The following is a 23,188-nucleotide window of genomic DNA, read 5'->3' on the forward strand; positions in this document are numbered from 1 at the left end:
TGTTTCATGCATTTCTTCTTTTGGTGATTATTAGCTTTGTTCATTTTTCCAATTTAGTGTCAATGTTTTTCTAATTTAGTATTGGTGTTTTTCTAATTGATTCATGAGACCTCGTTAGGAAATAAGATTACTAACTCCTTGTTAACTGTGTTACAAATATTTTTCCTAGTTTGTCCTTTTTCTTTTAATTTTGCTTATGGTGTCTCTTGGCATATAGTTTTGTAGTGTGATCTGTTTTAACTTTATGGTTCTTCTTTTGCTTTATGTTTGGAAAGGTCTTGTCTACCTTTAAGTTATTCATATGTAATTTCTTTTAGTTCTCATGTGTTTTTTTTAAAATATATTTTATTCTTTAGTTAATCTCTAGTGTTTTATCACATTGTTTGGGGCAAAAATCTAGCATCCAGTTCTTTCTCCTTAAATAGTAAACTACGGGGGGCGCCTGGGTGGCTCAGTCAGTTAAGCGTCTGCCTTCGGCTCGGGTCATGATCCCAGGGTCCTGGGATCGAGTCCTGCGTCAGGCTTCTTGCTCCACGGGGAGTCTGCTTCTCCCTCTGCCTCTGCCTCTCTCATGAATAAATACATAAAATCTTAAAAAAAATAAATAATAAACTACTGTACACACCTTCCTCTTTTGCCCTAACAAGAATGTCATCTTTGACTATATTAGATCTTTATACTAAGGCCTGTTTCAAGTTTTTCAGTGCAGATCCATTTGTATTTTTCTTTTGCCAGAACTCAACTCTATTCATTATTACAGCTTTTTAACATCTTCAGTAAAATTTGTTTTTTCTTCATTTGTTGGTTATTCTAAATAACTTTTAAGACTGTTCTGTCAAGTTCAGGTATAGATGTAGAAATAACGTCCCAAAATAAAAATCCGATCATGCTACTCCCCCATGGAAAGCCTTTTAATGACCCTCACTGCCTTCAGAATATGAAGTCCAGACCCTTTCATGTGGCATCCAAGGCCTTCCTAGACATGTCCAGCCAAACTCCTTAGTCTTGTATGTTGCTACTCCCTGCTTGCGATTTACACTCCAGGTCCGCACCCATATACTATGCTGTTTCTCACCTCCCTGTCTCTGCTGCTCCATCTGCCTTTAACGACCTTGACTAATCCCCATTTACCCTAAAACCATCACTGTGTCTTTCACACTGGCCAGGCTCTGTGGCCACTCATAAGTGTCCATTGTCATCCTGCGCATGTCTCTTATCACCACATAACCCATTGCATTGCATTGATGAGTTAGACTCCTCCCTGTGAATTTGGTGGGAGCATCTCTTGTGCATTTTGTATTTTTAGTATGTAGCATGCTACCAGTCACCCAGTAGATGGTATAGATGGAGGAGAAGGGGATTATTCAAGACTGGAAGTAGGGAGATGGATTGTTGCAGTAATCAAAATGAAAGATGATTAGGGTCTTGACTAGGGCAGTGATGGGAAAAATGGAGAGGAGGGGGCATATTTGAAAAATATGTAAGAGAGGAAATTGACAGGACTGTATATCTGGTTAAATGTAAGGGAAAAGGAGCTGGAAGATACTTTGAATCTTAGATTTCTAACCTAGACACCAGGGGTACCTTGTTGGTACCTTAACCATCCTTAAGCATTCAGGAGGAGGTGCAGATTTAAGGAGGATACGATTAGGACAATTTTAGATGTGCTGTGAGTTGGAGGTGCCTTTATGATACCCAGTGGAGATGTCTAATAGGCAATGGGATAGAAAGAGGCTAATTATATACTTCTGTTGTTCAAACCAGGACCGTTTTGAGATTGAAGCAGGGTGCTATTAATAATTACGCCGGGACAAGCATAAACTAGGAGTGACCCTGACAAACTGGGATATATGGTTTCTCTCCACATAAAGGTCAGATATGAAGCTCAGAGAGAAAGATCTGGAATGTGGTTAATGATTTGTGAATCATTAGCATATAGATGCCCTGAGAGTGGGTGAGGTTGCCTGAGGAGAGTTTATAGGATGCAAAGAGAAGGAGCAAAAAGAAAACCATAGGGAATACAAACATTTAGATAGTGATTATCAACGGGCAAAATTTTTTCAAAACACTCGTGTCTCCAAATTTTCCTGAGGATTCTAACCAATCATCCCCATCCCCCATTCACCTCATTAACCCTCTCTGGTCCCAAGTTGCAACCGGAGGAGGTGATTTTTTAAGAAAAGTCAAGAACTATAGGTTTATGGGGTCAGAGGAAGAAGAGCCAGCAAAGGGAACTCTAAGTGTCCAGAGAGATAAGAACCAGCAGACTATAGTTTAAACAGACTCACTGAAAGAGGTGGTTGGAGGCAGTCAGTAATGTCAAATGCTACCGAGAGGCTCGGTACTATGAGGACCCGGGAAGTGTCCATTGGCCTTGGCGCTTAGAAGACACAGGTGCTCTTTTGTGGGGGTGGTCAAGGGGTGGCTGACAGTGAGGGCCTGCAGAAGCCAGAGGACGGAGGAGGGACCAAAGCTGTGAAGGATAGAGACTGGAGCAGGTCCTAGCATTCCTGCAGCACCGAAGCACAGGGAGATTGTTTCTTGTTTTAAAATTGAAGATAGAGAGTGTTGAGTCTATAATTTATTGACTTCAGGAAGGAGCCAGTAGAGAGGGCAAGGCTGAGTGTAGAGGAGAGGGAAGAAATAGCAGCTTGTAAGTTGTATTCAAGCTGTTTTCCTTGGCCCACTTGTCTTGTCAGGAGTACCTGTGCTGTCCTGCAGTTGAATGCCACCAAACCGTTCCAATAGAAGTCACTCTGACTTTGAAAACTATCGTTCGGATGTCTCTTTATTTGGTTAGCTTGGGATCTGGATTTTTCTCCCAGTTTTTCATAAAAGACTCAAGATGGGAACCTTTGAATAGAATATAAATTTATCTTCCAGTTGCACTGATTTGCTGAAATGTCACTAATAAAGCGTTAATAACCCATCAATCTAGACTTAAGAGTTGATACGATATATATCCTTGTCGATATATCATATCAGCCCATAGGAACATAGAAACGTATACTGCAGATGAACATATTCCTTTAAAACATACATGTGTGTGTTTATATAGCATCGTACGTCTTAGAAGGAAAAATGAGTTTTAAACTTAGAGTTTTTATTTCCATGAGAAGCTCCATTAAAAACAAAAACAAAAACTTTAAGCTTCAGAATAGAAACTGTTCCGTTTTCTGATCTGCTACCTCATAGTAAGAAGTTAGTTGCAAGGTTAACTTCCTTGGAGAACAGAAGGCAAGGACATCAGCAAAAGGAAAAGAAAGGTTTAATTGCTCTGCAAAGGCCCAGACATGCTCTGAAAAGTAAAGATTTCAGGCTTAATGTGCATGGAACAAAAGGCCGTTGTGAACTGTGTACAAGAGTTGGTGAGAGTTTGTATTCTGCCCCTTTTTTCTGTGGGAGTTATTTCCTGTTGTTGACTAGAGTTCTTTATTTAGAACCACCTAGCTTCAGAATGCCTGCTAGCACGCAGAAAAGTGTGTATTTAAAACATAGGCTTATTTCAAGACAATCTCTGAAAAAAAGTCACATTACCCATGCACTGAGACAACATCATGTTCCCAGAGGTCGAGAGAGCATGTGGGCTTTATTTCTATTCCTATATCAAGAGACACAAAATCAGAAAGAATCAAAATGCATTTGGTGTAGCAGCCAGTGGTCACCTCAACACCGAGTGAAAGAAATTTATTTCATGGGTAAATGTGTTTCCATTGGTTTAAAACACACACACACACACACACACACGATTTCACTTTTTAGTGCTAAATGCATTATTTGGTATATTAAGGAAGTAAGCCTTCCATATTTTGTGAGGAAGCTTTTATCCTTTCTAGCATGATAGAAGTTGGCCTGGCAGGTGAGAAATACACCCCAAACATGGGCTTTATACCAATTATTCTCTTATACCTGACGTCAGCTGGGCTTCCTATTAAGAACTATAGGTTACTACAGTGTTATCATTAGATTTTACAATCTTATTAAGAGAGAAAGAAGGACAATATATCAAAATGAATGAAAGGAATAAGTTATTACTGAAATGATGGGGATAAATAAATACATCAAATATGAATACTGTCCAGTGCTTTATTAATAAATATTGGAAATTGTAGGAAAAAACTTAGGAAGTTCTACTTCATGGGAACCATAAGGAAGAAAGAAAAGAAGGTATATTTTTTTTAACCTGATGAAATCTAAATCAAATTCAAATTGTTTATTCCAACATACTTACTTGCTTTTCATGTTTTTAAAAAAGAAATTAAACATTATGGATAAAAGAGAAGCTACCCATGTCTCTCCCTGATTCCATTACCTTCCTCTGTTTACCAGAGGTAACCACTTTCCTAAATATTTTTTATCTCTAATGTTTTTATTTTATAATTGCATAGCTATGTATTTGTAAACAATGTGTAGCAGTATTTTGCATATTTCAAAAGATTTTATATAATGATATTATACTATACATATTTAACAGCTTGCTTTGTTTTACTCAACATTTGTGTTTTTAAGATTTAACCATGTGGTTATATGGTACCTTTAGTACTTCTTAACCACTATAGTTTTCAAGTGTATTAATTTATTCTCATCTTGATGAACATTAAGATTGTTTCCAATGTTTAGCTCTTACAAGCAAAGCTGCTACAAACATTCTATGTCTCCATGGGGGATAAAAGCAAGAGTTTCTCTAGATTCTAGATTTAGCTCTTCTCATCCAGAATTCCTCCAGAGAATTAAGCCCCAGTACCCTAAGACATCGGTCCTATAGGTCTAGAATGGTTCCAGTGTGGGGCTGGAGCTAGAGACTGATACCTGCTCCTGAGAGCGATTGTGTGGATCTCTTTCTAATTCTTGAGGTCATTTGGGAGACTTGAAATCAGCCGTGCTGGGAGTATTTACACCACAGAAATCAGCAGATGCTACAAATAAAGGCTTCTTTCCCCATCTACCTAGCCAGTTGTTAACCATTGACCAGCACACTACTGGTTTTTAACTTTATACCATCCATGGGAGAATTGAGGAAATAGTCACTTGAATCATTTTCTGTAGGGTTTATTTTTTCATGGAACCCCAGTAAGAAAGACTGCTTGTCTATGGGTAGGGTGTATGCATCTCCCATGTTACCAGATAATGCCAGATTATCTCCAGAATGGTCAATCTGATCGTTGTGAACTATTTTTTTATAATTTGCATTTTTCTTATTACTGATGAGGTTGAGGTCTTTTCATATATTTATTGGACATTTAAGTTTCCTATTTAACCCATTTTTCTATTGGGTTTATAGGACTTTTAAAAAATTTATTCTGAATACTAATCTTGTTTTGATTATATGAATCATATATATCATTCCATAGTCTTTAACTTGCCTTTATTTTGTTTAATAGATGTTTAATTTTAATGTAATCAAATTATCCATCTTTTTCTTTATGGTTTCTGCATTGGGTGTCTTGTTTCTGAATAGTCAAAGTCTCGGCAGGAAGCAGAATTCCATTCAAATGATACAACTCATGAGACTTTAATAAAGGGACTTTTTACAGAGATGTGACAAAAGTTGAGGCATGGAAGACCAACAACAGTAGGAAGCTGTTCCTATCCTTAGGTTTAAAGGGGAAAGGGGAGGAAATGGTCTTGCTAGAATTCGTGACAGTTGACACCCTGGAGAAGGGGCCACCCAGAAGCTGTGGGGGTGGAGGGATGGATACTGCCGTGACAGGGGCTCAGAGCAGGAAGGATCAGGAAAGAAATACCCCACCCTCTTCCCCCTCTGACCCACTGGTCTCCTTCTGGTGCACTGCTTTCACTGAATCCAGCTGGCAACTAGTTGGCAAAAGAACTTAGTTCCTAGGGGGTCAACATTTCAAGGCACAGAGCAAAGCAGAGGTAAGTAGAGAGTGAATCTTAGGAATAAAACAGTAATTTCACATTCCCTCTCCTGAAGCCGTAAACACATTCTCCTGTATTCTCTCCTTAAAAGTTTTAATTTAAAATTGTGTTTTACATATTTAGATTTAGTCCACCTGAAATGTATTTTTTGGAGAAGTATTAGGTACCTAATTTTATTTTATTTTTCATGAAGTTAACCAGGTGACCCTTAGCCATTTATTGAATAATCTGTTCTTTCCCACTGATCTGTAATACCACCTCTGTCGTATTTTACACTTCCATTTATGTGTGGGTCTATTTCTGTACAGTCAGTTCTGTTCTGTTGATTTATTTATCTATCCTTGTGATGAACATTCTCTTTTAATTACTAGAAATTTATAATAAGCCTTGATATCTGACAGGACACATCCCCCATTTTGTCCTTTACACTTATCACAGCTATCTTTCACCTTTTGCTATTCCAGATGATTTCCAGATTTGCTTACCAAGTTCCATGAAAAAAAAAATTGGGATTTAAATTGGAATTGTATTCAATTTATTGGCGAGTTGAGGTGTGAGAGAAGTGATATTTATTTTTTTTAAGATTATTTTATTTATTTATTAGAGAGAGCAAGAGTGAGCACGAGCAGGGGGGAGAGGCCTGGGGGAGAGGGAGAAGCAGACTGACGAGGGACTGAGGGACTCGATCCCAGGACTTTGAGATCACGACCTGAGCTGAAGGCTGACACTTAACCGACTAAGCCACACAGGCGCCCTGAGAAGTGATATTTATAAAATATTAAGTATTCTTGTCCATAAATGGTATTATTCTCCATTAATTCTCTTCTTTTCATCTGATGAACTTTTCGAAAGGTTTCTATTTTCTCACTTTTCATTTTTGGCCAAATGTGAAAATAGTAATTCTGGAGTCTTTATCTTTACAGCTGTTATTATCACTAAAACTAAAAGTATGATGTCTAACAGTTCCAAAGTGGTAACAAATGAGAGTGGATTGAAAATGAACGTCTGATTCATTACAATTTTTGTCAACCTTTTTGTAATTTGGGCCTTAATTTCTTAAATAACATGAAAAGGAAGTATAAACACTGTTGAAATTACCTTTATTGTTCCCACAAAATCTAGTTATCTGCATTCCCAGTGTGGACTTGCTGCTCTGTGTAATGAGCCCCAAACGAATCACTGCGGCCAAAGTCAGGGAACCTGGCCCCTTTTTAAGTGAGTTTTTTTATATGATGTGACTCTTTCACATTTATGTTTTTGGTTTTTTTTAAGATTTTTATTTATTTATTTGACAGAGAGAGAGACAGCGAGAGAGGGAACACAAGCAAGGGGAGTGTGAGAGGGAGAAGCAGGCTTCCTGCGGAGCAAGGAGCCTGATGCGGGGCTCGATCCCAGGACCCTGGGATCATGACCTGAGCCGAAGGCAGACGCTTAACGACTGAGCCACCCAGGCGCCCCTCACATTTATGTTTTCTTTTAAAAGAACCATCTTTAGGAATGATTAACCATTATGTATTGTGTGAGCAAACTCAAATTCATAGCGTGTGCATTGATTTGTAACTGAACAGCCCAGCAGTGGGCGTCTATGATAGAGATGATATTCTTGCACTCTCCTTTCTAAATTTGGTGTCACAGGTTCAACTTCTGTTTTTTAAAAGGGAAGTTGCATATGGCTCATTCACACTATTATTTTCTCCTTAAAAGCCTGTTTCTCTGATAATTGCCCATTTAAGGAGTTTCATATAACTCACACAAGACTTCTCTAAGAAAACAGTTTTGAAACAAGTGTTACTTAGCAAGATTAAATTTTTCATTCAATATTTAAAGCATGTTTAGAAAAACAATTGACTGGCCACACAAGTGTATCTAATGTGTTAGTGTTTATCTGGGATGCTTGCTTTAGTTCTTCCTTTTTGACCTCACTCTGTGCATTTCTGAAATTTGAAATATTAAGAACTTGTAAATTAAAAATTTAACCTTTTTTCAATTTAAAGCAAGGGACCAGTATGATTGGACAGTTGGATAATTTTGAAAAAAATGTTTATTTTTATTTATTCTGGCAACAAGTCTTTAAAACAAAAAGCTCTACATCGGTGACTAAAAGAAAAGTCTATACCATTTTACCTAAGTGTTACCTATCTTCCAGAAAACCCAATAAAAATTCAAAGTAGCAAACAAGCTGATTCATTTTTAGTTGTATACTATGTTTACATTTAAACTGGGTTTTCTGGCCACATGTTTATTTTCTAATGATACCTTATAGTCTGAACTTAGAGGCATTTCCTGGGCATCTATACACATTAAAGCTTTGCTTTTTTTTTTTTTTTTTAACTTCTCAAAGTAGAGTTTTTACAGCTGGGACTTCAAAAATGGCTTAAATATATTATTTACATTTCCCAAATTACCATAGTTCTCTTAAATGACTTCTTTACTCATAGGTCATTTAAAGGTATACAATCCTAGATAGTTTCGACAAGAGATATGAGACTATGTATAGCAGAAAATAGAATTTAGTCTAGCCAGTCATATAAATGCATGATTTTGAAACATAAAAGAGAGCTGGCATTAGAGTAATACTTCCAAAAAAATTATTTTTCCTGTCATCATTTTGCCAAGTTTTCCTGGGAGTTAATATTGGATGATGATATTCATAAAATATTTGATTATTGGCATATTTTTATATTCCATGACCATGAGGGCATGAAGGTGCCCGTAATAAGGGGTCATTTGAACCATTCAGGTAATCACTTGAAAATATGGATAGGCGAGTCTTCACCGTCCCCCCTCCCATAATTATCAAATGCTGCTGTGGTTTTAAATATCATTTGACCAAGATTTTAATTCTTAAAGTAGGAAGAGGGGGCGCCTGGGTGGCTCAGTAGTTAAGCGTCTGCCTTCGGCTCAGGTCATGATCCCAGGGTCCTGGGATCGAGCCCCGAGTCGGGCTCCCTGCTCAGCCAAGAGCCTGCTTTTCCCACTCCCACTCCCCCTGCTTGTATTCCCTCACTCACTGTGTCTCTCTCTGTCAAATAAATAAAATCTTTTAAAAAAAATACAAAAAATACATGTATGTGGTTATTTATATGTGTACACACACACACATGCACAGCTTAGTGAAAAGGTAGTGAGAGGAAAACATTAGCAGGAGAGATTAACCCCTTGAGTTTATGGAACTGGTATAAATTCTTCAGCATTCTTTAAATTATTCGTTCAGTGAAAACTTAAAAATACCTACTGTCTTAGGTACCGTTCTAGAAGCTAGAGACAAAGTAATAAACAAGAATGCCAGTTTTATGAACCATATTGGAAATGAGTGAGGGGTCTGAAGGGTGTGGTGAGTTTCATTTCTTTTTCGTTGTGGGGTTTATGGGTTATTAATTCTGTGGGCTAAAATAGGATGCCAACAAAGCCACGGACAGGCAGGTTTGGAGTTCTTTGTGTAAGAAGTAGAATTGTTGTTATTTCATGACCCTAGTGTAAGGTCAAAGCAAAATGGTGTCCAGACCTGGCACAGCACTACCCTCTTGGTGGCCTCTGCATGTCAGCTTTGCACTTCCTGCCTATAAACCATCCTCCCTGCTTGAGTTCATACTCTTCTCAAGACCCTCCGCTTGGTCTTTCCTGGCTTCCACAAACAATTTCCGTGAATGTTAGAAATCTCACAGCCTCCAGACCTTCTCTGTCCCTGGGAATCAGCGTGGTAAAGGAGTTCAGTCGGCAGGTGCATCTCCAAGCCTCTGTTCCCTCCTCTGTAAGATGTGAGGAGTACCTGTCCTGCCTATGGCACAGGGAAGCTGCTATGAAGAGTGAACATGTAAATCCACATGAAAATGCCTTCTAAACCATCCTGCTTCTATCCAAACATTGGGGGAGGGATGGTGTGAGCTACAGATTTCCCAGATAGGTGACTTGAACCATAATGGGTAACAGATCTAGGAGAATACAGGTAGATTGCTCAAATCTGTCTTCTGGATACGAAAATAATTCCAAGAACATATCCTATTGACTAGAGTATATTATTATCGTTATTTGTACTTCTCTTTTCTTTTAGAAATGTGTGAATGTGAAGTTGGTTTTATATTCTTCCAGTTTGAGCAGATTATCTCATTTGAGCCTAAAACTCCCCCATGGGGATAGTCTACATTGTAATCACTTTTTTATAGACTCCTAGCTCTGGGAGGGGCTACAGACATCTTTGAGCCTGAGCACCTCCTTTTGAAGGGTGAGAAAGCAGGCCCTGTGATGCCAAGGGTCTGATTCAGCCTCCCTGCTGGCTGTGGCTGAGGACCTAGACCCGAAATCTCCTGACCAACAACCTGTGCTCTTTTCCCCAGAACCAGTGCTGACCCTAAATCTGTGACATATCAGATTGAGAAACTAAAAAGTCAACGATTATTCATAGTTAAGTGATTTATTTGTACAAGATCTTCCTACTCCTACTCCAGGACTCATCCTCTCCGCAGGCTGGTTCCCAAGGACAAGGAAGGCGTGGAGGCCATGCGATTTCTAACATTTATTGATGTTTTCTGTGGATGTCAGTAGTGCCCAGTATCTTGAGAAGAGTATGAACTCCTCAAGAAGGGAGGATGGTGGGCGCCTGGGTGGCTCAGTTGGTTAAGCGACTGCCTTCGGCTCAGGTCGTGATCCCGGGGTTCTGGGATCGAGTCCCGCATCGGGCTCCCTGCTCGGCGGGGAGTCTGCTTCTCCCTCTGACCCTCCCCCCTCTCATGCTCTCTCTCTCTCATTCTCTCTCTCAAATAAATAATAAATAAATAAAATCTTTAAAAGAAGGGAGGATGGTTTATACACAAGCAGTACAGAGTTGACATGCAGAGGCCCCTGAGAGCGTAGTGCTGTGAGCGGAACTGGGGACAAGGAGAGATGCTTGCGAGAAGCCACCACCAGTCTTTAATGGAACAGCATCCAGAAGGAAGGGACCACTGGAGTTGTTACCAGGAAAGGCCTCTGCTTTCCAGCTGAGAAAAGGGTGAGAGCAAAAGCTGGAGGCTCTAAGAAGGGCTGCTCCAAATTGGACCTCACAGTTTATCTGAAGATTTTAATGGAAAACAGTGGCAATTGGAATAGGAAGGACACTAATGCCCCAAAGAAGCTCTCTTTCTAGTCATGGTTAGAAGGGACTAATCAACAGCGTTAGGGGGAAAAAATGGCTTGAAAAGCATTTTCTTCAAATACTATCACTAAGATTTTGTCCCAAGTTTGGATTTAAATATTGTCAGATTTTTAAAGAGAAGAAGGTGTATCTCTAACAGAATAGCCCTCTCTCAGAACATAAGGGGCTGCCGATGCAAAGCAGGCCAGTAATAATTAGGGAAGCTGTGCAAAGCAAAAGCAGCCCTTCCCTGGAGTCGAAGTTCTGCTCGCGTGAACCGCGACCTCAGGGAGAAAGAGGGAAAAAAACCTGACAAAAGTGGGTGGAGGAAGAGCCGGAGAGGAGTCTGCAGAAGGAGATGTGTTAACATTCTCCATTGCTACAACGAAGTTTTCAATTCCTAGTGGCTGCATAATACTGAACCTGTCTGTGCCATCTTCGAGAGAGAGAGAAAGAGAGAGAGTTGTGGTGTCCAATCACCGTGTCCAGTATCAACTCCTTGGTAATCAGTTAGGTGATGTGCCTTCCAGAACTTTATTTTGAAGTTAATGGTTTTACGTTATCAGTGAGTAGGAAGTCCAGGTTCAATAAGGATGTCTGTATTTTTCATGAAAAGATGATTGAGCCCAGCTGGCTGCATACACTGTGTCTAACTGAAATGTTTATTTTATCTGATTTTATTTTTTTGCCGTAAGATCAGTATTTCCAAGGTACAGAGGTGGATGATTACTACTAGTATTTCAAGTGGAGCCTGAGAGATAAAATATGGTAAAGGAGAAAGAAAAAGTGAAGTTTAAAACTATTTTAAAGTCTTTGTTTCTCAGTTTAATGGCCAGCTTGTCCTGGTGTCATTTCTTGGGTGCATGCTAATTAAGTGCTAAAAGTAGCCTTCAGTTAGTGAAGTCCTCTAGTAGTTTGCAAGATGTGAAGGCCCAGAAACTTTCAAAGAGAAGCAGTGAAGTGCAAACTAGTACCCAGAATACAAAGCAATGTTGAGAAGTACCTCTCTGAAACTAAACTAATGAGTATTTTTGCAAATTACCATCACCGTTCTATTCTTACAAAAGCCATGTTTGTTTTCTCCCCAAACAGATATATTCCCGATAGTTAAATGTGGATGCCTGGCCAAATTTCTTATATTTGAAAGTGAGAAGGAGAAACTCTAAACTCTAAATCCTGAGGGTAGGATTATTTTAAATGGGCTTTTAAATGTCCCAGAGAGTGAGAGTGAAAACCACACTTATATTTTCACGAAACATTTCTTGTTCATTTGCTAAGAATAAGCAATGATTTAAAAAAAAAAATCATGCCATTGCATACTGAAGGGAGTTGACTTCAAAAGCTCAGGGAGGGCTTTTCCTTATCTTTGTGGAGTTGGGTTCCCAGGGCCAGGCTGGGATTGCTGGGCTGGCTTGTGGGGGCTCAGCCTGGGGGGAGGGGTGGTTAACCACCTTGTGTGGGACCACATAAGCAGCTGTCGAAGCTGCCACTTCAAGCTTTGATGGAAGATACCAGAATCTAAAAGTGGGGGAAGTGGGACTCGTATATACTGTGTATACTGTTAAGAGGTTACTACCTTCAAAAGTGTGGAAAGGTGAAAACCTCTTCACTCGAAAACTCAGGTTGCTCTCCTAAGAAGTCCGACCTTGGGCGCCTGGGTGGCTCAGTCGTTAAGCGTCTGCCTTCGGCTCAGGGCTCAGGTCATGATCCCAGGGTCCTGGGATCGAGTCCCACATCGGGCTCCCTGCTCCGCGGGAAGCCTGCTTCTCCCTCTCCCACTCCCCCTGCTTGTTCCTGCTCTCACTATGTCTCTCTCTGTCAAATAAATAAATAAAATCTTAAAAAAAAAAAAAATTAGAAGTCCGACCTTTCCTGAATAACGTGCCTTAGCAGAATCTCAGGTCTACTCTGGAGACACAAAGCTTGTCACTTTGATTTTGGTTCTTTTGTACAGGAACACTGCATTTGGTAATCCATTTGCTAGAAAATATCCAAGTTCCACAAAAATTCTGTAAGTTTAACTCACTGCTAACTTCAATCCATGAGTAACAGTTTAAATTAATTTTAAATTCAACAGAGCCTCTGGCCTCTGCTACAAAGATATCACAGGAAGAGATTATTGCACCTTCTATTTCAATGGCTTTTCCTTAAAGTGAGCGCTGAAAGTATAAGTGAGTGGGTGGTTAGGAAACTGTTAGTAGTTAGTGTTGTCTCTAAAAGGCAGAACTCTGGAAATGAAAAATATCTTGGCTTCACAGCAAAATGTCTGAATGCTCTGCCACCCAGCACAGACTGAGCAGGACCTGCAGAGGGCCCTGAGCATTACTTCCATGATGTGTAATTTGGAGTGCCACTGTAATGAAACTTTCCAGAGATATCCACAAATAATTAGCTTTTGGCATCGGTTATACTTAAAGAAAAATCTGTAAGATTTTAATTATACTGAGGGTCAAGTAAAAACCTTTTTTATTCTCCTTCAAGATAAAATGAGAAACACGGTCTTCTCTACCAACATTTTAGCCCAGGTTTAATTTCAATAAGATCATCAATTTGATTGATAACAAATCATTACAGAAGAGTTGAATAGGTCTACGCTTGTCTTGATGTTAAAGACTTACAATCACCTTTATGTTAGGTCTTAAAGCTTTATTACCCTTAAATATAACTAGTACAGTGAACCATTAAACGCCAGATATCTGAGATATTGATTGGGGTGACAGCCAAAATTTTAAGGTGCCTGAATTACTTTTTGTAACAGCTTTACACTGAACGCGCATGTAATTTTCTAAAATAATCATTAATTTTCCAGGGGAGCTGTCTCTCTTTTCCTCGTGTTTTAAATTCGCAGCACTCAGGCATACACACCTCTCCCAATTAGTATACATTTCCCTGCTACATGTAAGTAGTTCAAAGCCGATGCCGTCCCTTAAGGGAAACGGTTATCCACATGAAGCTTCCGGGCGGAGGACGGGGCCTCTGACCGCGCTGCATCTCCAAGCCTGGGCTTCCCTACCTGCGTGGGCTCTGCCAGCGCGGGCGGCCGGCCACGAAGAATGCAACTCGGCTCCGTCCTACTCCGAAAGTACTGTTGACTTGGTGACCCATTTCGAGTGTTGGACGGAGGCCGCCGCGCGCAAGGGGCATTTTCTGACCCCGGCTCCAGCGGGAGCCCCCGTCCTGGGGTTCGGACATCTCTGCAGGCCGCTGGTGCGTCCGGAGACGGGGGCGTCTGGGAGTGTCCCAGCTGCGGACGCTGCTGCTCCCCCCTCCCCCCCGCTCTCCAGGGACGCCTGTCTCGAAAGCCGCGCAGGGAGCGTGGACGCCGTGCCTCGGGGTCGAATTTTTGCCCCTCGCCTCCTATCCCCTCCTCCCCCGCGGGACCCTGTCTGCCCTGCTGACCGGCCCCAAGTTGCCGAATAGCTTAGATGCTTGTCATATTTGCGGTCGCGCGACTCAGCGGGCTGTGCGCGCGCTGCACTCGCCGCCGCCTTTGTCACTAGCCGCTCGGTCATTTGCATGAGTATTTTTTGGAGTGTGAGGGGATTATTGGTGGTTAGTTGTGGTCCCCTGGCCCGAGTGTCCCTTTTTCTCTCGCCATCTCCTTAAGCCTTTCCCTAAGAGAAAATAGAGGGCGCGCCGGCCGGAGAGGGGGCCGTGGGCGGCGCTGCCACCCGACGTCTCCCGTGCTCTGCCTGCCCCTTCCTGCTCCTGCGGCGGCCGGGGCCCGGCTCGGCATTTATCGCGCCTCCCGGGACCGCCGGGGGAGGGGGCGGGGGCGGGGTCGGGGCGGGGCCTGCTGAGCCCTGGGCCCGGAGCTCGCGGGAGGCTCGCTGGCCGCACGTCACTCCTGCACAGAGAGTGCTGGAGCACGAGCTGCTGCTCGCTCGGTCAGGGCGCCCCCTCCGCCCGCCTCCCGCTTCCTCCTCCGCTGCCTGCCTGCCGCCGCCGCCGCCGCCTCCACCATTGTATAATGCTCCGAGCGCGCCGGCAGAGGACTGCGGAGTCTTAGCTTCAGTCTCGCCTCCTGCCCGCTCCTCGGCGCCACCCTCGGGCCCCCGGAGCGGGGACTCCGCATGGAGAGAGAGTAGCTTGAGGAGTGGGCAGAAACCCCTCCTGATGCGTTAGTTCCCAGGTGGAGCTGCATGTGGTAAGTTCTCCCGGCGCCAGGCTGGAGGGGATCCTCGGATGCGCCGGGCTCCCTTTGGGTGGATGGGTGGTGGTGGGGGGGGGCGGCGTTGGGACCCGGCCAGGGCCGGGAGAGCCCGGAGGGCGGAGGAGGGGCCCGGGTGGCCGCGAGGGTCGCGGGCGCCTCGGCTAGAGGGACCTGGCCTGGTGCAGGTACCCGGAGGAGCGCTCCCTCCCACTGCTTCCCGGCCTCTCACCCTTAGACCCCCGGGGTGAGGGCCGGGGACCCCCAGCGTACGCGGGCAGATCTGCTGGGGGAAGGGCAGGGGACGGGCAGTCACGGACCCGGGTCAGGAGGGGGTCGAGAGCTAACCGGAGCCCAGCAATGGGGCGGAGGGAGCTGGGAGCTGTCGCTTTTACAGCTGGGATGTGTGTGCGTGTTGTGGCCGTTGTGTTGTTGTGAACGTACGAGACTTTTTTTTTTTTTAAGGCTCGGATTGCTGGAGTGAAGGCTGCTTCACTTTTGGGTTCCGTGACCGGGTGTGCATCCAACTTGCTATAGTGTGTTTCTGTGAGTTTCTCTGTGTTTTTAGCTTGAAAACATCCCTCTCTACCCTCCTTTCGCCCGTGACAAGTGAATTGATTTTGAATATATGTGTGTATTAAACTTAACGTCTCACTGGCTTTTAAGTTAGAAATCTACAAGTCATCTTGGTGGTAACCGCCTATGACTGAAAGGGAGGGGGCTAAGGGGAGCCAGCTGTCCCTGGCCCTGGACTTTGTACCATTAAGACAGAGAGTGCCAGAGGGCCATTGCATCTAGAGAAAATCATAAGTTGTTCTTACTTTTATTCTTGGCCATCAGTTAGCTTACCTTTAGCAGAAGTTGTGGTAATAGATTGAGATGGGAGTAGTGTTTTGGGTTGTCTTAAATTTCACAAAAAGATTAGGTACAGTTTGTCTTAGAATAACTTTCTGCTTTCAAACTGGGTAGTTTTGGGTTGTTTTGGGTGGTGGAAAGTAAGTTTTTACAGACACTGAATGGGGAGGGGACATCAGCAGGGTGAGACATACAGCCTCAGACTATAGCAGTTTTTATTTGAATTGAATTGGGCAGCCCCAGTTAGTCTTAAGGAAGACAGTAAATGTTTTCAAGCTTTGTTCTTGAAATATGCTTTTTGATTTCCCAAGATATGTTAAGAAATGTCCATAATGTGTGTAAAGAACCTAGAAGTTGTAGCAGCCAATAGGATCCCTGAGGCCTTAAGTGTTCAAAGTAGCATTTTATAATTAGGGACTAGTCTCTGACAAGATTGAAGTGGGCTCTTGGCTCCACTCAACCCCTGGAGCACAGTCCACCTGAGAGCCTCTTCATTGTTTTGCTGAAGGGGGTGAAGGAGGTAGTTGCTCAGCTAACCAGAAGGCATGCCTCACTCTAGGAGCTCCTCCCATTGCTCCCACTTTTTATAGCAGTCTATTCTGATTTGCGCAAGCGAGGAGGGTGTGCTGTGAGGGTGAAAATACCTGTCGGAAGACCCAGCTTCTGGCCTGAGCAAGAATAGCTTGTTCATGGATCTCTGCTTTCCTGTTAATTTTATCAGTTTCTTTGTAGAAACAGGAGAGACGTGTGTTAGAAAGTTTTCCTTTAGCCTCATTGATTTACTTAGAGGAATTATACGTTAATGTAAAGTTGTTTATGTTCATCAAGTTTGGAAGCCCTGAAAATAATTTTTACTTACCCCCAACTCCTAATTAAAATGTACATAACCATGTTGCTGTCAAGTGAGAAATTCAATGAAATGGATTTGACAGCCATTTTTTTTTTTTTTTTGACAGTCTGCTGTTCCTTGCTTTATTACAACAGGTAGGAGAGAGGACTCACATTTTATAATACCAACCAAGTGTACAACAAGAGGTGTCCTAAGGAACAGTGTTATTGTCAGGCAAGTGTTACAGCTTCTTAGGTAACAGCTGCTCAGTCTTGTTTCGTTTTAAGAATTGAGAGAAGGATATTAATTCAGATTTTGAAATTCTTTAGGCTCCTGTTTCCTGAATTGTCCCCCTTGGAAGCTTTTTTAGTGAGAAACTGAAATATAAATTTTACCCAGTTGCCACGCACTGAATTATTAATAATGAGCATAGAAAAAAGTAAAAATTTTGCTATTTTTTTTTTAAAAGATTTTATTTATTTATTTGGCAGAGAGCGAGACAGCGAGAGAGGGAACACAAGCAGGGGAAGTGGGAGAGGGAGAAGCAGGCTTCCCGCGGAGCAGGGCGCCGGATTTGGGGCTCCATCCCAGGACCCTGTGATCATGACCTGAGCCGAAGGCAGAAGCCCAACGACTAAGCCACCCAGACACCCCAAAATTTTGCTATTTTAAAACTCATTCAAATTTATGTAACAACTGATACTTTTGGCATCCCCTATTTTAAATAACGCTCCAGTGGCCGAATAAAAGTACTGTTGTACTCTAGAAAGACACATACACAAAACATAAAAAAGGTATGAGGGAGGTCAAAAATACAGACAGACGCATAAAGTTTTTTTTTTTTTTTTTTGGTCAAAGTAGCATACTACAAATTATCAGTATCAAATTATACTACAGGGCTACCCTCTATCAAAGGATTTTACACTTTAACTCAGAAAGGTAACAACAGAAGCTTTTTGAGTTTGTTTTTTTGCTGTGGTTTCTTGCTAAAGAACACTAGTAAAAGCATGAAGCTTTATTTTATATTTCATTTATATCAGAAAAATCAAGATCACTGTCAATATTATATGTAGATTAAAAACGTGGAGATAAATATGGTATTTAGGAGTGTGAACTTTAATTCACTTGTAGAATTGTTTTAAAACTTTGTTGCTACAGAAATTTCATATTTATTGTTATGGAATATCCTGTAGGGGACGGCTCTAGTTGCAGTAGTTTCTTGGCCAAGGACAGAAAGAGAAAGAGAGAGGTCTCTTTGATTACTGAATCCAAAGATCACATATATGCTAAAGGCACCAGAGGGCAAGCTTTGGCTTTCAGTGAAAAGTGGCCTTGCAGGAAGGGTAACGCCCACCTTCATAGGTCTTTCCATTAATTAATACTGACCAACAGAACATACAAAATTCTGCGGCCACTTGCATATGGATAAACGATAATTTTCTACCTACTATTGATACCATTACTTAAACAAATGATGGAAACCCAGGGCTTCTGCTTAAAAAGTATATGGATATTTAATATAGTTTTAATATTCTCGAAGGAAACAGCTACTAACCAAAGTTGGCATGTCTTTAAAAAAAAAAAATTGTCTCCAGTGGCCAGTGCAATTGGTATGAAAAGCAAACTTCTGCCCTCTGTGCAGATGCTGGGAAACCCTGTGAACAGAACTGTCCCCTGGAGCGCCCATCACTCATTGTGTGGAGCAGTGTCTTTCTCCATGAGCACTGTGTCGCAGTTCATTCTTTGTATGAATCTGTGAATGGCATATGTCAGGCCAATAAGACGACATTCCTATTCTGGGTAATAAATAGATGCCTTGTGGTTTTGTGTGTTTTTTTTTTTTTTTCCTTGAAGATCATGAGACAAACAAAACATGCTTGGCTGTCTAAAAATTTTCATTGAAACACAAATAAAAATTTCAAAATAAAAACATCACATTATCTTTGAAAAACATAGGACTTTTATTTTAACAGGACGAAACGAACGCTTATCATTTGAGCCAAGCACTTCATATAGACAGTGCAAACTCCCTTTTGAAAATTCTGCTCTCATTGTGGTCTGAGAGCTCCAAAAGTTGGAAAGGCTCATCTGTCCCTCATCTGAACTTAATTGGAAATACCTGCCAGGATTCACTGACACAAACATCACAATTTGATTTATGTAGTTCAGAAGCCGAGGATCACATAAGCCGTATTCTGTACCCAGGGCCACTCTCAGTTCTGAATGGAGTCGGCATCTGCTCGCCTGTCTGGCCTCCCCTTACACTTGCACGCTGCGTGTGCCGTGCTGGCCCTGCCTCTGAGCGGGGACGGCCGAACAAGGGGTGAGTGTGCCCAGCCCGGCCCCACCCGGAGTGGAGTGAGCTCTGCGGATGCGTGGGGTGGGGGCTGGAGGGAGGAGAGTGGAGGGCAGGTCTGGAGCCACCGTGCAACTGCTACAGCAGGTCTGACTAGTTTTAGGTGCCCAAAGGCAGCTTTGTTTCTCTAGTGACTCCAGGTAGCAGCAAACCTAAGTTCTTAAAACTAATTCATGTCTGACTTACTATCTTTTTGTCTCTCTGCAAAAACCTGTAACTTTGCGGAGTTACCAAGTGGTTCTAAGGTTTTTGCTTTCACAGTCTTCATAGGCGGTTAACTGACAAGAAGCCCCTAAACCAAGCATTTTTTGTGGTTCTAGGGAGTTTCATGTAAAATAGTGAAGGGGAAGGGATTCTGGCTCATCAGGACATTTTATGTATGAACACTCATGTTTGTAGTGGGCTGTGTGAATCTGTTGAACAAAAGTAAAAAAAACGACCTGAATGTGCCAGGGCCAGAAAGTTACATGCGGATGTTCCACTTGCTGCAGATCAACCTTTAGCTCCTTGCTCTCCTCTCCTGGCTGGCTGCTTATCATTCCCCGCCACGCCACAGCTCCTGGGGCTTCGAGCAGGGCTGCCGGAGTACCCCACCCTGGTGTTCAGAAGTGTTGTCCGAGTTAAACTTGGGGAATCTGAAAGTCCCAAGGTCATCTCTACACCAGAACAGGTTTGCATAAAATTCTAGCCAGGCTAACGAGATAATGACGTGGCGACTGTTTTAAACTGATCCTCCCTGAGTGGTTCTCCCATTCTGTAATAACACATGATACAGATTTGCCTTTCAGATTTCTCTCCTTTTTGGAGGAGGGAACCTCCATGTGCATGTGTACTTCTGTGTCTTCCCTGCTGTCATAGAGAAGCGGTCCGGCAGAGGAATTTGAGCTCTGTGGCCTGCAGCTGAAGAAGAAATTTTTGTGCTGCCTCTGTGCTTGTCATGAACTTGCTGATGGTCTCTTCTGAGTAGCTTTTAAAGCAGGCTGACTTTTAAAAAATATTTTTTTACCACATCCAGAAATGGAAAATAAAATAGATTCACCTGATGATGATTGCTAGCAGTCTAAGGGTAGCTGGTTTACAAATTCAAAGTGTGGATTCTTCAAGTAGCACCTGCCTTCTTGCCTCTGAAACTCCTGAAGATAGGCAGGATGAATGGAATGTTGGGGTAGCAAGTGTGGTAAGCTGGGGGCAGGCTCTCCTTAGGGATCATTGAAGAGCTTTGAAGTGTTAAGAGGTCGGTTCCTTAGAAAATAAATATTTATCACATTCAGTGTGGTACTCTGGTTATTTTTATTGTCTTTGACTAAGTGACTTTGTGTTCCATGGGTCATTAATTATCAATATGCAGAGGTCCTCAGAAAGAAATACATTTTATCTCAGAGTAGCCCCACAGTAATTATTTTTAAAAATGAATGGCTGGCATATTTACAAAGTATCATTCACTGCTCTCAAGTTTAGTTTGTATCCTCATTTTCTTTTCTCTACTTTGTGAGTTATTCAAGTATATGATGTAAAGTTTAAATTGTCTTTGTAAAACCTTGTCACTAGCCTGCCTAATCCTTAGGAGTAACTAAAATACACATGCTGATTCTGAGTATGGATGTTGCTTATATGGGACTGCAACGTACACTGTTGAATAGTTTCCTCCCTTTTATGTGTCTCTTAAGTCTGTTTCTATTATCCTGTACTTTCAGATTATATCCTCTCATGTATGTCATGTTACAGAAATTTCTTTTAAAGAATCCAGATTTGGACCATACAGTACAATGTTCAGTTTTACTCATTCAGTAAATAAAAAATAAATAAGTAGACTGCATGTGGAAGTTAAAAGATGAAATATGTTTGATATTTTATAACATGTCTTCTTTAAAATGATTTTTCACAGTAATAAGGCATTCTGAATTTGAACACAAAGATTAAAAACTACTCATTGTCTATAAGAAACACTTCTATAAAAATGCTTTCTGTTGTAGTATACATACTGAGTTTCTGTTAGTTTCATTCAGTGGCAGGTAGTTGGCTAACAAAACCTGGAAGGCAACCTTTTGTTTAATTAAAGATATAATTTTATTTTATACAGATGCATTCTAACAAATTACATTTGCCTGTTTTAGTGTGACTGTTTTATAGATCTGATGGCCCTCTTTTTAAAAAAAATACAAAAAACTGTCACTTACTTTTGGCAAAAAGCATTTGGTTTCTACCCTACGCCTTTTATGCCCGCTGACATTGTTTATTATGGGTCTCTAATGTGAGGGGAAAAACAAGGTATCTTTGGGGAAAAGACGCTACAGGAGGATTGAAACCAGAATCCCATCCAAGCAATTATAAATACAGGAGAAAAAAAATTTTCATTATGCACAGGAATGGGGGTGGGGCAAGGCTGGCTACCCTTTACAGGCACATTATCTTAAGTGGAAAGAAAGAAATTAAAATCTAAGAACTTTTTTCCTTAATTGATTATGAGTCTTTAGATTCAGCATGTTAAAGATGTTCCTGACACCAAATTAGTATGAATTAGCATCATAATTTAAATGATTATAAAGGTTTATATTTACAAAGTTTCAAATGGAAAGATGGGTGATAATAGTTAGTTGTTTATGGACATTATTATGGAACATACAACAACATAGAACCTCAACTTGTAATTTGAGTAGAAAAAATTACAGCAAGGTAGTTACACAGTAAGTGGTTTCATTATCTCTCTAAGGTTAACTTTGTTACATTTTACAATTAAATGGCTCCTCCCCAGTATCCTTTATGAAGTTTTCCCAAATAACTGCCTGAAGCCATTATCTGTTCAGTGTGGAAGTAGTTTCCTGTTCTTTTTTTTTTTTTTTTAAAGATTTTATTTATTTGAGACAGAGAGAACGAGAGAGAGAGCATGAGAGGGAGGAGGGTCAGAGGGAGAAGCAGACTCCCCGCTGAGCAGGGAGCCCGATGCGGGACTCGATCCCGGGACTCCAGGATCATGACCTGAGCCCAAGGCAGTCGCTTAACCAACTGAGCCACCCAGGCGCCCTAGTTTCCTGTTCTTAAGAGGCAATAGGATTATTGAAGGCTTTTAAATACTGGTAAAATTGAGACTAACTCATTGTGTGGTTGGAGTTCACTTTAGGACCCCCACCGGCAATTTTGAACTGTTGGCTTCTCCGAGTCCTCACCTTATGACTTGGGTTTGTATGTTTGTTGTTGTTGGTGTGTGTTCTCACTTCAGGAATTCTCCAAGGGTTTTAACCATGGTTTTTTGAAACATTGTTACTTATACACAGGCAGCAGCGTTTTCTACTACAGTATTTTCAGAGTTTGAATCATAACATAACATAGTTTAGTTTGGGCTTGGCAAGGCCCTTGGCTTGCTTAGCACTGTCCTGTGTAGACTGTAATTTGGGAACAATCTCGGAAGTGTGTATACTTTGAGAGATCTATAGGTAGAATTGCAGTAATCAGACTTCAGGCGCGCCTGATTGCTCTGCTGCGCCCCCTTGTGGCTGGACGTGATGTGCTGTCTTTCAGAGTTTGAAAAGAGTTGACTTGTGCTGGGCATGCTTGTTTACATGGAGCATTAATGGCTTTCTTCTGTGTAAACTAACCTATCAAGTTAATAGAATAGTTCTCGCTGAGGGTGTAAATAATTTATTGTTCTTATTTGATTTTTCGAAATCGTAGCATTTTAAACATATGTATTGACGTGTTCTGTGTGTTTTTAACTTTTTATTATGGAAAATTCAAAACACTCAAAAGTAAAGGAAGAGTGTAATGCATCCCCTTATACTTATTACTCAGTTTCAGTAGTTGTCAACATTTTGTCAATTTTGTTTCATCCACATGGCCAGTTTTTTTCTAGAGGATTTAAAAGCAAATCCAGGCCTCATATATTATGTTTTTGTTAAACTTAAGTTCAGAATCTGTATATTTCTGCTCTTTTACTTTAAGGGTGTGGTGCTTTTAGCCAGAATCCTTAGGTAAAGTGAAGTAATTGTTAGCATTTCCACTGTCTTTGGAAGA

The 23,188-nt window shown here is 41.5% G+C and overlaps 1 protein-coding gene across 3 annotated transcripts in view; it reads left to right on the forward strand.

Moving 5' to 3' along the window:
* Positions 1-23,188, forward strand: part of SERTAD2 (SERTA domain containing 2) — a 113,156-nt gene that overhangs the window by 75,956 nt on the left and 14,012 nt on the right. The window contains exon 1 of one of the 3 annotated variants that reach the window (XM_045884887.2): positions 14,811-15,137. The exons of the other annotated variants lie outside the window; for them this stretch is intronic. The gene's annotated coding sequence lies outside the window, so the exon portion shown is untranslated. Of the gene's footprint in view, positions 1-14,810; positions 15,138-23,188 lie in introns of those variants that run through there. 3 annotated transcript variants of the gene reach the window in all.

The sequence above is a fragment of the Mirounga angustirostris genome, unplaced genomic scaffold (genome assembly GCF_029215605.1).
Source record: "Mirounga angustirostris isolate CCGP_5_RB_7025 unplaced genomic scaffold, mMirAng1.0.hap1 SCAF_10, whole genome shotgun sequence".
Taxonomy (NCBI): domain Eukaryota; kingdom Metazoa; phylum Chordata; class Mammalia; order Carnivora; family Phocidae; genus Mirounga; species Mirounga angustirostris.